The sequence below is a fragment of the Loxodonta africana genome, chromosome 27 (assembly GCF_030014295.1).
Source record: "Loxodonta africana isolate mLoxAfr1 chromosome 27, mLoxAfr1.hap2, whole genome shotgun sequence".
Lineage (NCBI taxonomy): Eukaryota > Metazoa > Chordata > Mammalia > Proboscidea > Elephantidae > Loxodonta > Loxodonta africana.
The window spans coordinates 30495319-30508474 of NC_087368.1; the positions used below are offsets into that span (position 1 = coordinate 30495319).

At 39.4% G+C, this 13156-nt stretch overlaps 1 long non-coding RNA gene across 1 annotated transcript in view; it reads right to left on the reverse strand.

Moving 5' to 3' along the window:
• Nucleotides 1-12037: 12037 nt before the first annotated feature.
• Nucleotides 12038-13156, reverse strand: part of LOC111752159 (uncharacterized) — a 58946-nt gene continuing 57827 nt past the window's right edge. Inside the window, exon 3 of the long non-coding RNA XR_002787158.2 lies at nucleotides 12038-12729. This is a non-coding gene — a long non-coding RNA (uncharacterized LOC111752159). The remainder of the gene's footprint in view (nucleotides 12730-13156) is intronic.

Consider the following 13156-nt stretch of genomic DNA (forward strand, 5'->3'; position numbering starts at 1 on the left):
ATATGTATATTGACTCAATGGCAACATGTTTTCGTTAAGCTACTAATCTGAGAATTTTGAGAAATTTGGTCAAAAAATTGCAAAGTTGAGCACAATTGTCCCAGATTCCACTCTAAGAGGGGGAAAAGGGCATTTCAAGTCAAAGGAGGAGGTTTGTGTGTCTAGTGGCCCTTGCTTCATTGATTGGGAGAGTCTGTGGTACAGATCTTATTTATCTGGTTGATTGAATGATATGTTGTAGGAAGTAATTTAGTGTTAAGATGTGAGAAGAACAATAGACAACAGCTGTCTCTTCAAGTCTTAAATTGTGAACCAACAGAGGACTAAATCAGATAAAGACGTAAAGTTTTATGCTTCATAAGCAGATGTGAAAACACTCCTCAATCCATGGCCAAAAGAGCTTTCTAATACTGTCTTCTCCTCCTGAATTAAATTTATGCTGATGTAATTACAGTACTGCCATCCAGTTCTTACAGGGTTTCTACTTTTTCCATAATTGTATGGATTACTCACAATTTCCGGCATCTGTCTTTCCCTGACAGCGTTAAGAAAAATTTATCCAAAACTTGGAAGTGAAGGGGGAGTGGAATGTCTTCGTCATACTAAAATTTTGTTTAACAAAGGATTAGTTAATTCTCTAGGACAATAGACTTGTGTTTGACTTGCTATTTAGTATTTGCATAGAGCCCAAACACTGTGGAGTTACATGTTGATGTATAGAGTTCTGTCCAGTAGGAAAGAGAACGCCAAAGGTCAATGTTTTCTTCCCTTGTAGGACATTAACCAATTTTGTATATAGCCTAGAAATACCATGTTCTTCATATGCTCTTAGAATCAGTTTACCATCACACTTGTTTCCTCCTTAGTGAATTTGAAAACCCCAATCAACACCCCTTCCCCCCGGCCTTTGTCTTGCTAATGGCAAGATTGTTTTGAGCAACATTTTTCAGGAAGTCAGGGCAGGTAGTGGCTCCATCCACTGAACTGGCCCAAGCCACACCTTGAAGCATGTGCAGATTGAAGAGATCACGTCCTTCAACCAACCCTGGACCAGACTGTCACTGGAAAGAACGGTATTTCCCAGCCCATGATTTCACCTGATTCCATTTTAGAAGCGAGGGGTCCTACCACATGGACATCTGATGGAAGATGATTTAACATCTGGATGTCCAAATACGGGCATGGGAGGGCTACGGGCGGAGAGTTCCGGGTACCAAACCCAACCCCCAATGCCGTTGAAAACAAAAAGCTCCCCAAACCCCTCAGACGGTGAGTACGTGGTCTTATGATGCTAGACCCTGTGTCGCCCCATGTGTGTGCAGACAATGAACTTGCCACTCTCTGTTTCCCTTAATTAGTGTCTGTCTTATTTCAATTGGCTAATAGGACAGGACAAGAACCCGAGTGGCGTTGGTTACATATTCACTACATTGTTGACATATATTTAGTCTATATTTGAATGGGAATCATATTTTTTGACTTTTAAAAAATAACACGTTGACGGGAGATAAGAGAGATACAGATATTTCTACAGACCAATCTGTTTTCTAAAAGAAATATGCTTTCTGTAAACATCTAAGAGGGAATTCAAATTCTTATTTCGTTAAAAGCTATATTAATGCAGGAAAGAGCATGCTCATTGGATCTATAACCAAAAAAACCAAGCTTGTTGCTGTGGAGTCGATTCCGACTCAGTGATTCCATAGGACAGGGTACAACTGCCCCATTGGGTTTCCAAGGAGTGGATGATGGATTTGAACTGTTGATCTTCGGGTTAGAGGCTGAATGTTTAACCACTGCCCCACCAGGGCTCCCATTGGGTCTATAAGGTGTCTTATATTTATTTTAATATTGTAAGATTGCTATGTCATAAGTTTTTGTTGAAGAGATTTAACAAAATGGTGCTTCCTCTAACCATGGACTATTTGGAATTACATAGCTCTGAATGAACCAATTTGAAATTTATGTCAGTCAGTTTTTGCTGTATAACAACTTGAAAATCCTATTTTTAACAATTTTTTTTTTTTCACTCGAAGGTATGCAGCTCAGCCACCCCAGGGTGGCTCTGCTTTAGATTGGGTAGAGATCACCTTTGGACCAGAGGATGCCTGGAGCATAGGTTTCTCATGGTGAGTATGCAAGAGCAAGAGAACAAGCCCAACCATGCAAACAAACCACAGCACACTTGCTAACATCCTCTTGTCCAAAGCTAATCACCAAGACAAGCCCCAAGTCCGTGGGGGCAGGGAAGTATACTCCGCCTATAGTGGGAAGCAGTGCAAAGTCACATGGCGAAGACTGTGAATGCATATACTTGTAATCGGGAGGGAGTAACCTACACTAATTTACAGCAAAGGTGCACAGCAAGAAAGATTGCCATTGGCCAGTCTTCAGAAGTGCTGGCATTTGGTCACAGACCTGACATGATGACAATGGCAGATGGCAAGTGGAGAGTGTGCTCATTTCCCAGCCTGAAGGGCCTGAGCTGATGTGTATCACAGACCTTTAACATCTTCCATGCTGTTTGGCAGAGTAAAGGTCACAATTTCAGAAGAGGTGCACAGGTAAGTATGAACCAAGCTTTAAGCCTGCTGCAGCCTCTGTAACGCGAATCTCATGGTGTGTCAGAACCATTAGCTATTTGCCCTGTTTTGCTCCAGTTCCCAGGCACTGATTGAGCTGCAAGTTAAGCAAGCCTAACGATCAGAACCTGAGCTCCTGGGATTAGGAGACAATTATATTCTGCATATGCAAAATAATATACCAAATAAAATTTCAGAACATGTTATTATATGACCAAGTTCTGAGTTTGGGATGCTTCTCACTTTCGTAAAACTAATGAAAATGACAGCTGAAGTTCAACATCATTGATACCCCTCTGTATATTCCACAGTTTCAATAATACCCATCTATTAAAATATCAATAGCTCATTGATTGTGATAGATGACTTATTAGGATTAAATTGCATTTTTTATGTGAATAAACTTGACCAAACTTTGAGAATGCTCTTACATAACTGATAAAATCCATATATTTACTATCAAGACGGTTATGATCACCACTTTTTTCCATACAACCTACCAAATATCAGTTTCCAATTACATGGCCAACTGTTAAAAACGTTAGATGGCCTAGTAGAAAAAGAGTGCAGTTCGTTACCCCAGATTGCTTTTTTCACTCAATGTTATGTTTATGGTGCAGTGGTTAAGAGCTCAGCTGCTAACCAAAAGGCTGGCAGTTGGAATTCACCAATGGCTCCTTGGAAACCCTATGGGGCAGTTCTTCTCTGTCCTATAGGGTCGATATGAGTTGGAATCGACTGGACGGCAATGAGTATTATGTTTGTGAGATTTTCCATGTTATGTATAGTTTTAGGTCCCTCATTTTCACTGCTATATTGCATTCTGTTGTAAGTATATTCCATCTCTAAAATTCATTCTTCTATTGATAATTCTCTTTAGATATTTCTTCAGTTTGCTATCCCAAAATATTCTTTTTTTCTTATTTTGTCATTTACCCTTACATGCATTCCAATGTCACTAATACTTACAGCCTAATAGGTCTACCACTTGTCTGTCAGTTTGTTGTACTGTGGTGGCTTGTGTGTTGTTATGATGCTGAAAGCTATGCCACCAGTATTTCAAATACCAGCCAGCAGGGTCACCCATGGTGGACAGATTTCAACAGAGCTTCCAGACTAAGACAGGCTAGGAAGAAAGGCCTGGTGATTTACTTCTGAAAATCAGCCGATAAAAACCCTGTGGGTCACAACAAAACATTTTCTGACTCTTGATTTGGGTACATCATTTGGAGGGATCGGTCACTGGAAGACATCTTGTTTGGCGAAGCAGAGGGCCAGGCCGGACAAGGGAGGCCCTTAGTGAGATGGGTTGGCACAACAGCCACAATAATGAACTTGAACAGGCCAATGATAGTGAGGATGACGCAGGACCAGGCATCATTCTGTTGTACATGAGGTCACCACGAGTTGACTCGACAGCAGCTATCTACCTACCTTTATAAGAGGAAGGCATCATGATTGGAGTTCAGCCCTATATACAGAGAGGGACCTACTAGTAGGTTCTGCTGCCTCTCCATAACATCCCGTTAATGATAGAGGCCAAGACGACTATTCATTCTAGTAGGAAAAACCTTGAAGAAGCTCCAGTCTGGGCCAACCTTGGTGAGTCTCAACTGTCTTCCTTACACATCTGTGTTTAGTTGAGGAGAGCCTACATGGTCTAGGATGGCCTCATTTATATCTCTGGAGGTAGGCTGGCTGTTGGTGGGTTACAGCTGGGACATATATCTCTCACCCTCCAGCAGGCTCCAAAGACAAAGTACCCAGAAAGAAGTTCCCAAGGCCTTCCAAGTGTAGGCCCTGAACTGGCACATCACTTCTTCCATATTCTGTTGGTCAAAGCAAAACACAAAGCCAGCTCAGATCCAAGGGCAGTACTCCAGTTATCAACCTCTACATAACAAACCACCTCAAAACTTAGTAGCTTAAAACAACAATCCTTTATTTTGTTCACAAATCAGCAGTTAGGTCAGAGCTTGATCCATTAGATGCCAGCTGGGGCAACTCCACTAGGGCTAGAAGATCCACTTCCAAGATGGTGTACTCACATGGCTGGCAAATTCCTCTGTGAGACTCTACACGAGGCAGATGAGCTTCCGTACGGCACAGAGGCTGGCTTCCAAGGGCGAAGATCCCAAGAGAGAGGAAATGGCAGCTGCTATCTTTGAAGGCCTGGCCCAGAAATTGGTGTGATGCCCCCTCCCACTGTATTTACTCTTGTCAAACAGTCACAATGCCAATTCAAGGGGAGGGAACATAGGCCTTCTCTCTCAGTGTGTAAAAGAATTAAATCCGTTGCCCCCAACTCGATTCTGACTCATAGAGACCCTATAGGACAGAGTAGAACTGCCCCATAGGGTTTCCAAGGCTTTTACAGAAGCAGGCTGCCATACCTTCTCCTACAGAGCAGCTGGTGGGTTCTAACCACCAAACTTTCAGTTAGTAGCCAAGCGCTTTTATCACTGTGCCATCAGGGCACCTTGTCAAAGAATTCAACCCAGAAAACCATACCCATTGCTGTTGAGTCAATTCCAACTCATAGCAACCCTATAGGTCAGGATAGAACTGCCCCATAGGGTTTCCAAGGAGCTGCTGGTGGAGTCAAACTACTGACCTTTTGGAGCCATACTTTGGGAAACTTTAACAGGTAGGCTCTAGATTCCACTCTTTGAATTAAAATGTCACCTTGTAAAGGGTGTAGGTACTGGGAGGAGTAAAGAGTTACAGCCTGAGGGCTGTGGAGACCATGGTCTTGGGGACCATCTAGCTCAACCGGCAAAACATAGTTTACAAAGAAAATGTTTTACGTTCTGCTTTCGTGAGTAGTGGCTGGGGTCTTAAAAGCCTGTGAGCGGAGCGGCCATCTAAGATACTCCACTGGTCTCAACCCATCTGGAGCAAGAGAGAATGAAGAAAACCAAAGACAAAGGGAACGATTAGTCCAAAGGATGAATGGACCACAACTAATACAGCCTCCACCAGACTGAGCCCAGCACAACTAGATGGTGCCCAGCTACCACCAGCAACTGCTCTGATAGGGATCAAAATAGAGGGTCCCAGACAGAGCTGGAAAAACATGTAGAACAAAATTCTAACTTACAAAAAAAAAAAAAAGAAAAGAAATTAAGACCAGACTTACTGGTCTGACAGTGACTGGAGAAACTCCCAGAGTATGACCCTCAGACACCCTTATAGCTCAGGAATGAAGTCGCTCCTGAGGTTCACCCTTCAACCAACGATTAGACAGGCCCATAAAACAAAATGAGACTAAAGGGGCACACCAGCCCTGGGGCAAGAACCAGAAGGCAGGAGGGGACAGGAAAGCTGGTAATAGGGAACCCAAGGTCAAGAAGAGGAGAGTGTTCACATGTAGTGGGGTTAGCAACCAGTGTCACAAAACAATATGTGTATTAACTGTTTAATGAGAAACTAGTTTGCTCTGTAAACCTTCATTTAAGATATAATTAAAAAAAAAATGAGTTGCAGCCATTTTCACAATCATGAAAGGGAGAGGGAGGGAGTTTTCTGTTCAGTATTGCTTCTGCTGCTTTTAACTAAGCTGGTATTTACTTAGGGAGCCCTGGTGGTGCCGTGGTTAAGTGCTGGGCTTTTAACCGAAAGGTCAGTGGTTCAAACTCTTAGGCCCTCCGTAGGAGAAAGACGTGGCAGTCTGCTTCTGTAAAAGGTTTACAGCCTTGGAAACCCTATGGGGCAGTTCTACTCTGTCCTATAGGGTCTCTGTGAGTCAGAATCAACTCAATGGCAGTGGTTTTTTTTTTTTTTTAATTATTATTGTTATCATTTATATGGGTCAGCCTTATGTTAGCTACAACTTATCAAAGAGTAAGTCTAGAAATGCACTCATTATTTAAATGGCTTAGAGGATTTTATACAGAAAGCCTTTATGAATGCCTCCCTTTGATTTAGAAATACATGTTAGTACTTTAGCTCCCCTTGAAAGACGAGCAATCATGTTTTATTGATGTGACAACTATTATGCAATGACAGTGCAGGCAATCATCTTATTCCACTTGATGGGATGAACATAGCCATTTTTGCCCAGAAAAGACAGTGAAGTACTCAATTACAGCTGTGTGATCAGATAAAATCTGTTATTCACGTGAACTGCAGTCATTGATTAGACATGGGCAGGAAGCTGTAAGCTGTGCCCACCTTGAGTTTTCTTTAGGCTGTGTTCTCTGTGCCTATGGACCACAACTGAAATGACCTAGAGGCCAACCAGACAGAATTACCTGTCCATATTCCCCCAATTCCACTCCTTTGGGGAGGGAATTCAGAACCACATCCCAAGTCCTGGTTTTTCTTTCTCAGGCAGCAACCTGATTTCAGGAAAGGGATGTGATCTCCTGTCAGTCCTAAAAATAAAATATCTACTATAGTATCTACCTGGTATGGTTTGGTAAGCCTATTCTATATTCTCCAAGCAAACACAGCCTCCTAGGGAACATTGAAGTGGTAATAGCTGTGATCCACTGAGCATTTAGTCGGGTAGCCTCTGTGTTATGTGCTTTCCAAATGCTCTCAGTTAGAGCTGTATTTGGCAATAAGTAACAGAAAATCTTACATATAGTAGCTTTTAAGAAGTGAGTGTTTACACTTTTGTTATGCACCAAGAAGCACAAGGATATGGTGGCTCCACTATACAATCAGGAACCTGTGTTTCTTCTTTCTATTTGGATATTCTTATGTTTTTGGTTTTATCTCATGTTTGTCACCATGATATTGCAAGTTGTTTATTCTACATCTGGGTTGAAGTTACTCTGATGATCTTTTTTTTTGTGGGGGGATGGAGGTGGGCAGGGATCTGTTTAGACTGCAGACAACATAAAGGAATCAGAGCCAAGAAGTGGTGACTTTGTTTGATAACACTGATGAAGCCAATCCTGAAGACACACTTAAAATATATCTATCCTTGGCCTTTTAAGTTACATGAGCCAGTAAATTCCCTTTTTGTTAAATAGATTTGAATTGAGTTTCCTGTCTTTTGGAACTGAAAGAGCCTTAAGTGATCCAAATCCCATTTCACAAGTCAGGAAACATGAAGGACTGCAGATCTATCTTTAAAAAAAAAAAAAATGTATCTGGATATACTTGCTTTTTGCAAGAATTCACACAGTGAGAGATTGGAATGTAAGGAACGCCTGTACTGAATTTGTGAAATATTGCAGAATGGAATATAGAAAGAAATATAGCTTTGAATGCTTATAATAGAAACAGAGACTGAAAATTATTTAGTTAATCATCCAGTCAAAAAGAACTTAGAAAGAAAACGACAGAAGGGACCCAAATAAAGGAGGATAATGATGAAGAAAAGAGTAGAAGTTAATGAAACATAAATCAAAATAAAATACAGAGGATTAAAATACCATAATGGAAACGTAAAATACTTAGAACAAATTTATAATGAAAATGCTATCTATCAAAACCTGTGGGATGAAACAAAACAGATACTTGCAAGGAAATGTACAGCCCTAAATGCTTGCATCAGGAGGAAAAGGATGGAAATTAACTGGCTTGCCATCCAGCGTAAGAATTTAGAAAAGAACAGCAAAACAGATACAAAAAAAAAAAAAAAAAGCAAGAGCAGATTTTAAAAAGAGGATCAAAAAGCCAAAACTTGGTTTTTGAAAGGACTATCGGGATGAACAAAAGTCAGTAATACCAAGCAAGAAAAAAGCGGTTGTGGGAGAAAACACAAATAAACAATACTATGAAGAAAAAGAGGGACATATAGACAGATTCAGTAGAAATTAAAAAGAAAATAAAACACTACGAACAATTTTTATGCTAACGAATTGGGCAGCTTATACAAAAAGACAACTTCCTAGAAAAATATAATTGAACAAAACTGATTCAAGAAGAAATAGAGCCTTAAAAGCGCTATAACCATTAAGGAATCTGAGCCGGTAATTAAAAATCCTCCCACAGGCAAGGTCTTCATTCAGGCGAATTTTATGTAAAAAATACATTATTCCAAAATATACAAATTCCTCCAGATAACAGAAGATGCGCTATTATTCTCTCCCCCTTAAGAGCATCGTGTGGTTTCTTTCATTCGCCATTACACTCCTGGAATAACCTGTGTTGTTGCCTGTATCAGTAGCCCATTCCCTTTTGTTGGTGAATAGCGATCTGTTGTATGGATATACCACAGTCTGCTTATCCATTCTCCTATTGATGTGGACACTGGGCTGTTTCTAGTTTGGGGCTATTATGATTAAAAATAAATATTCTTATGTAAGTCTTCGTGTGAGCATATGTTTCATTACTCTAAGGGAAATACCTAGGAGTTAAATTGTTTGACCTAGAGTTAAGAGTATGGGCTTAGTTTTATAAGAAAATGTCAGAGCTTTTTCAATACGGATGTACCATTCTCTCTCATCAATAATTTGTGAGAATTCTGGTTGCCCTTCATCCTTACTAACACTTGTTAAAGTCAGTCATTTTAATTTTAGCCACTCTGGTGGGTGCATAATGGTGTCTCATTGTGTTTTTCATTTGCAACTCCCTGATAGGTAAATATGTTAAGCACTTTTCCATGTGCTTATTGAAGATCCAATATCTTTTTTGTGATGAGTCTCTTCAATAACTAATTGTAGGCATTTTTTATATACTCTGTGTACCAGTCCTTCAGTAGATATCTATTTTGTGAATATTTTCTCCCAGTCTATGGCTAACCTATTTATCTACTTATTGGTGTCTTTCATGATCAAAAATTTTATTGTGATTTTAGTTTTTACATTTTATTCTATGGTCCATTTTGAATTAATTTTTATACCCAGTAGAATTTTTGAGGGACCTCGGCAAACTGAGTATTAAATTTCTATGAAAGCAGATGACTCCACAAAAAGCTGAGACCATTTTAACAATTACATGAAAAGATGGGTGACTTAGCCTACCAGTAAACAAAACATATTACAAAACCATATCATTAGCCATTAAAACAATACCTTACTTGTTCAAGGAGAGAAAATAAATCAAAACATAACAGAAAAGCCAGACACAGAATCACAAACGCGTATGTGGATTTTCGTGTGTGAGTGTGTTCCAAGTATACTAGAAACTTTAATGGAAAAGTTAAAAATCATTAAACTAAGCGTAGAAAGTATATGAAAATATCTCTGAAGCCTTGACGTAGGAAAGGATTTCACATATAAGATCCAAAAAGCATAAACTATCAGGGAAAAATTGACTAATTCGACCATATTGAAATAAAAGAATTCTCTTTAACAAAGGACACAAAGTTGTCAGATAGGTGAGAGGCTGGGAGCAAATATTTGATCTATCCAAAACTTTCATGGGAGTAATATCTAGGAGTACTAAGACATTTCTGAAAATCAGAAGAAAAAAAAAAGGAAACAAAAATGGGCTAAGGATATGAATAGGAATTTCAAAAAATGGGAAACATGAACGGCTTAGAGAAATATGAAGAGATGCTCAATCTCACTATTAATTAGATATACTTTTAAAAAATGATAAGATACAAGTCTGTGCCCACCAAATTGGCAATAATAGAAAAGCTGGATTGTATCAAATGCTTAGAAGTTATGGGAAAAGGTAATACTCTGCTGATAGAAATATAAACTAGTTTGAACAATGCGATCAACAATTTTGCATTGTTAACTAGTGCATATATACCACCGAGAAACTCTTACACAGGCCCGTAAGGAGAGTATGTGCAAGGATGTTGATCGCAACATCGTTTGTGAAAGTATAATTCATTATTAAAAGAACAGAGAAGTAAAATGTGATAAGTGCCTGTGATACAATGCTATCGAAACTATGTAATAGTAGCAACAAACCAGATTGACCATGTATAAACAGTTCTTTGAAACATAACATTGAGTGGAAGAAAAAAAGAAAGAGTATTTGATTTATAGCTCAGTTACTGTCATGTAAATTTAAATAAACACACACACTCTCTCACGCACACAAAACACTGCACATTTTTCCAAGCTATATACCAGTATCTAAATAAACATATTCTAGGTTAGCAGGTTCACTCATTAAATACACGAGAGTGAGTGTCTAAGAAGTGAAACGGCACTAGAAGCAGGGATGAAAGGGAAAATAAAAATGAAATAAGATAAAAATAGAAGAATAACCTTGCGCAGACTGAAGTGGATAGCATCCTACCATCTAAGTGTCTCATCAAACACCTTTCTGGGTGGTGGGGCCTCTCTCTCTCAAACACAGGCGCACGCGTACGCACACACACAGCATCACTCCTTGGGTGCTGTGTTTACCTATAAATCTACTGAACCCTCTAATCTTACAATCTTCATTTTATCATCTTAGCCATAAAGCTATCAGAGGAGGCTGTCAAAGGCTTTGCTGAAATCAAGGAATAACGTGGGACACTTTTGAGCTGTCAAACCACTAACTATAGCCATATGAGGTTACTGTTGTTGCTAGGGGGCACTGAGCTTCTGCTAAGAGGGAGACGGAAAAACGTGGAAATGAAGAGCAGCGATGGCTGAGCAACATGGTGAACGTAATTAGTGTCACTAAATTGTACATGTAAAAAAGGTTGAAACGGCAAATGTTCTACATACAAACATACATATATAACACACATATGTATTTACATATATGTATAACACACACACATATATACTCTAAATGGTTTGTGATCAACTGGTAACCGAAAAGTTGGTGGTTCGAACACACCCAGTGGTGCCATGAAAGAAAAGTCTTGGTGATCAGCTTCCATAAAGATTACAGCCAAGAAAACCCTATGGAGCAGTTCTACTCTGTCACGTGGGGTCGCTATGAGTTGGGACTGACTCGACTGCACGAGACAACGAAAACAAAAGTTATTGTTACTGATATGACTAACTTGTTCTCGGCCATCAAATCAGCTTGACATGAGTTATACAAGGAATTCCTGAATCCACCAAATGACCATATGCTTGCTGAACACTTCTCCGTATCATCTAGGTTTTTAAAAAAGTTTTACATTAAACTTTAGGAACTCTCTATCCAGTGTCTCCCTTTTGAAAATCAGTTCATATTTTTTCCCAGCTGTATCTTTCTTGTGCCTCTGTCATTCTCTAGGAATTCTCACAGATAATAATAAAAATATTCTTAAAATAATAAACATAAGACATGCAAGTTCCTTCAGGACCCCAGATTATAATTCATCTGGGCTTGGATGGTCAAATGCTACTTAGATTAAAAAAATAAAAAAGTTCCTTTAAATAAAGTAGTTGTGTGATTTTCTTTTATTAGCTCATTAATATTTATGTATTTTTATACTTAAAGTATTGATTATTCACTATAGGCCAAGCCTTTGTAAAGGACTTTGGTGATTTAAAACAATGCATAAATTATAAACATAACATGCAGACAGAAGTAGTAGGAGAACATGGAAACTCCTAGTTCAATATTCAGCTGGCTGTGTTTAAAACGAATTTATGTGGGGATGTGATGGATAAGAATCCAAAATGTGAATTCCAGTTCCAAATTATCCACTAATGACTTTCATCTGTAAAATGGCATGTTATTTGTCAGAATCAAATGAGATAATGAATGTGGAATATCCCTGCAAACTGCAGAGTAAGAAAAAAATTGATATTTTAATTTTTATTTCTAAAATTGAATCCAAAAAAATGGAAGGCTATATTAGCATAAATGCTTTTGGTTAGATAGAAGAAGCAACCCAGTTCAGACCTGGCCTAAGTTATGAAAGCAATTTATTAGCTCAGTATCAAAAAAATTAAATAAAACCTAGAGGGAGACTGGATACATGGGCTCAGACAGTGTAGGCAGGACTGACTTTCTCTATTTTCAGTTCCAGTTTCTCAACGGATTATCCACCTTCATGGTCATAAAATGGCTGGCAATAGCATCTAGGGCTACGTGCTTCTTGGAACAAATATGGAAGAAATTAGGTCTGAAACCCTAACGGTTCAAATAAAGTCCCTGAAATTAAGTGTCTCTGGCTCTGATTAGCCAGACTTGGAACACGTTCCCGTCCGTTGACTCATCCCTGTGGCCAAGAACACGGGGACTGGCTTACGCGGATCTTGAATCGTGGCCGATGTGGTTGCCCAAGTGTAGGAGACAGTATTTACGGCTCTCCAAGAAATGGAGGCTAGAGAGCTGATCAGCGCACATGGAGTCTCTGGGAAAAAAGTTATTACATTTATACTTGGTAGTCCTTTGAACTGTTAATAGAGCAGCCAGCCTCAAAAGATCCTAAATTTCACTCATTAATAATTTTCCTTATTCCCAAATCTCCTCCTCCCCGAATTCTTCTATAGTCACTACCACCCCGTCTTGGTTTCTGAACTCAAAAAGTCTTCTACGCTTATGGCTGCTATTTCCTAGGCTCCTTCCCCTCATCAGTCTACTACCCTGAGGCTTTCCTCCAAAATTCTAGCAAAACTTTCCTGGCAAACGTCGCATATTTTTCAGTCCCAATCTCCCATGACCATTTAGTGTGACTTTACTGAATGCTCCCATTTTTCTCTCCCCATTTTGGAGTCTGTGATCCAAATTGTAATTCCCCTCCTCCCCTCTGGCTCATTTCAGACTCCTTTACTGATTCG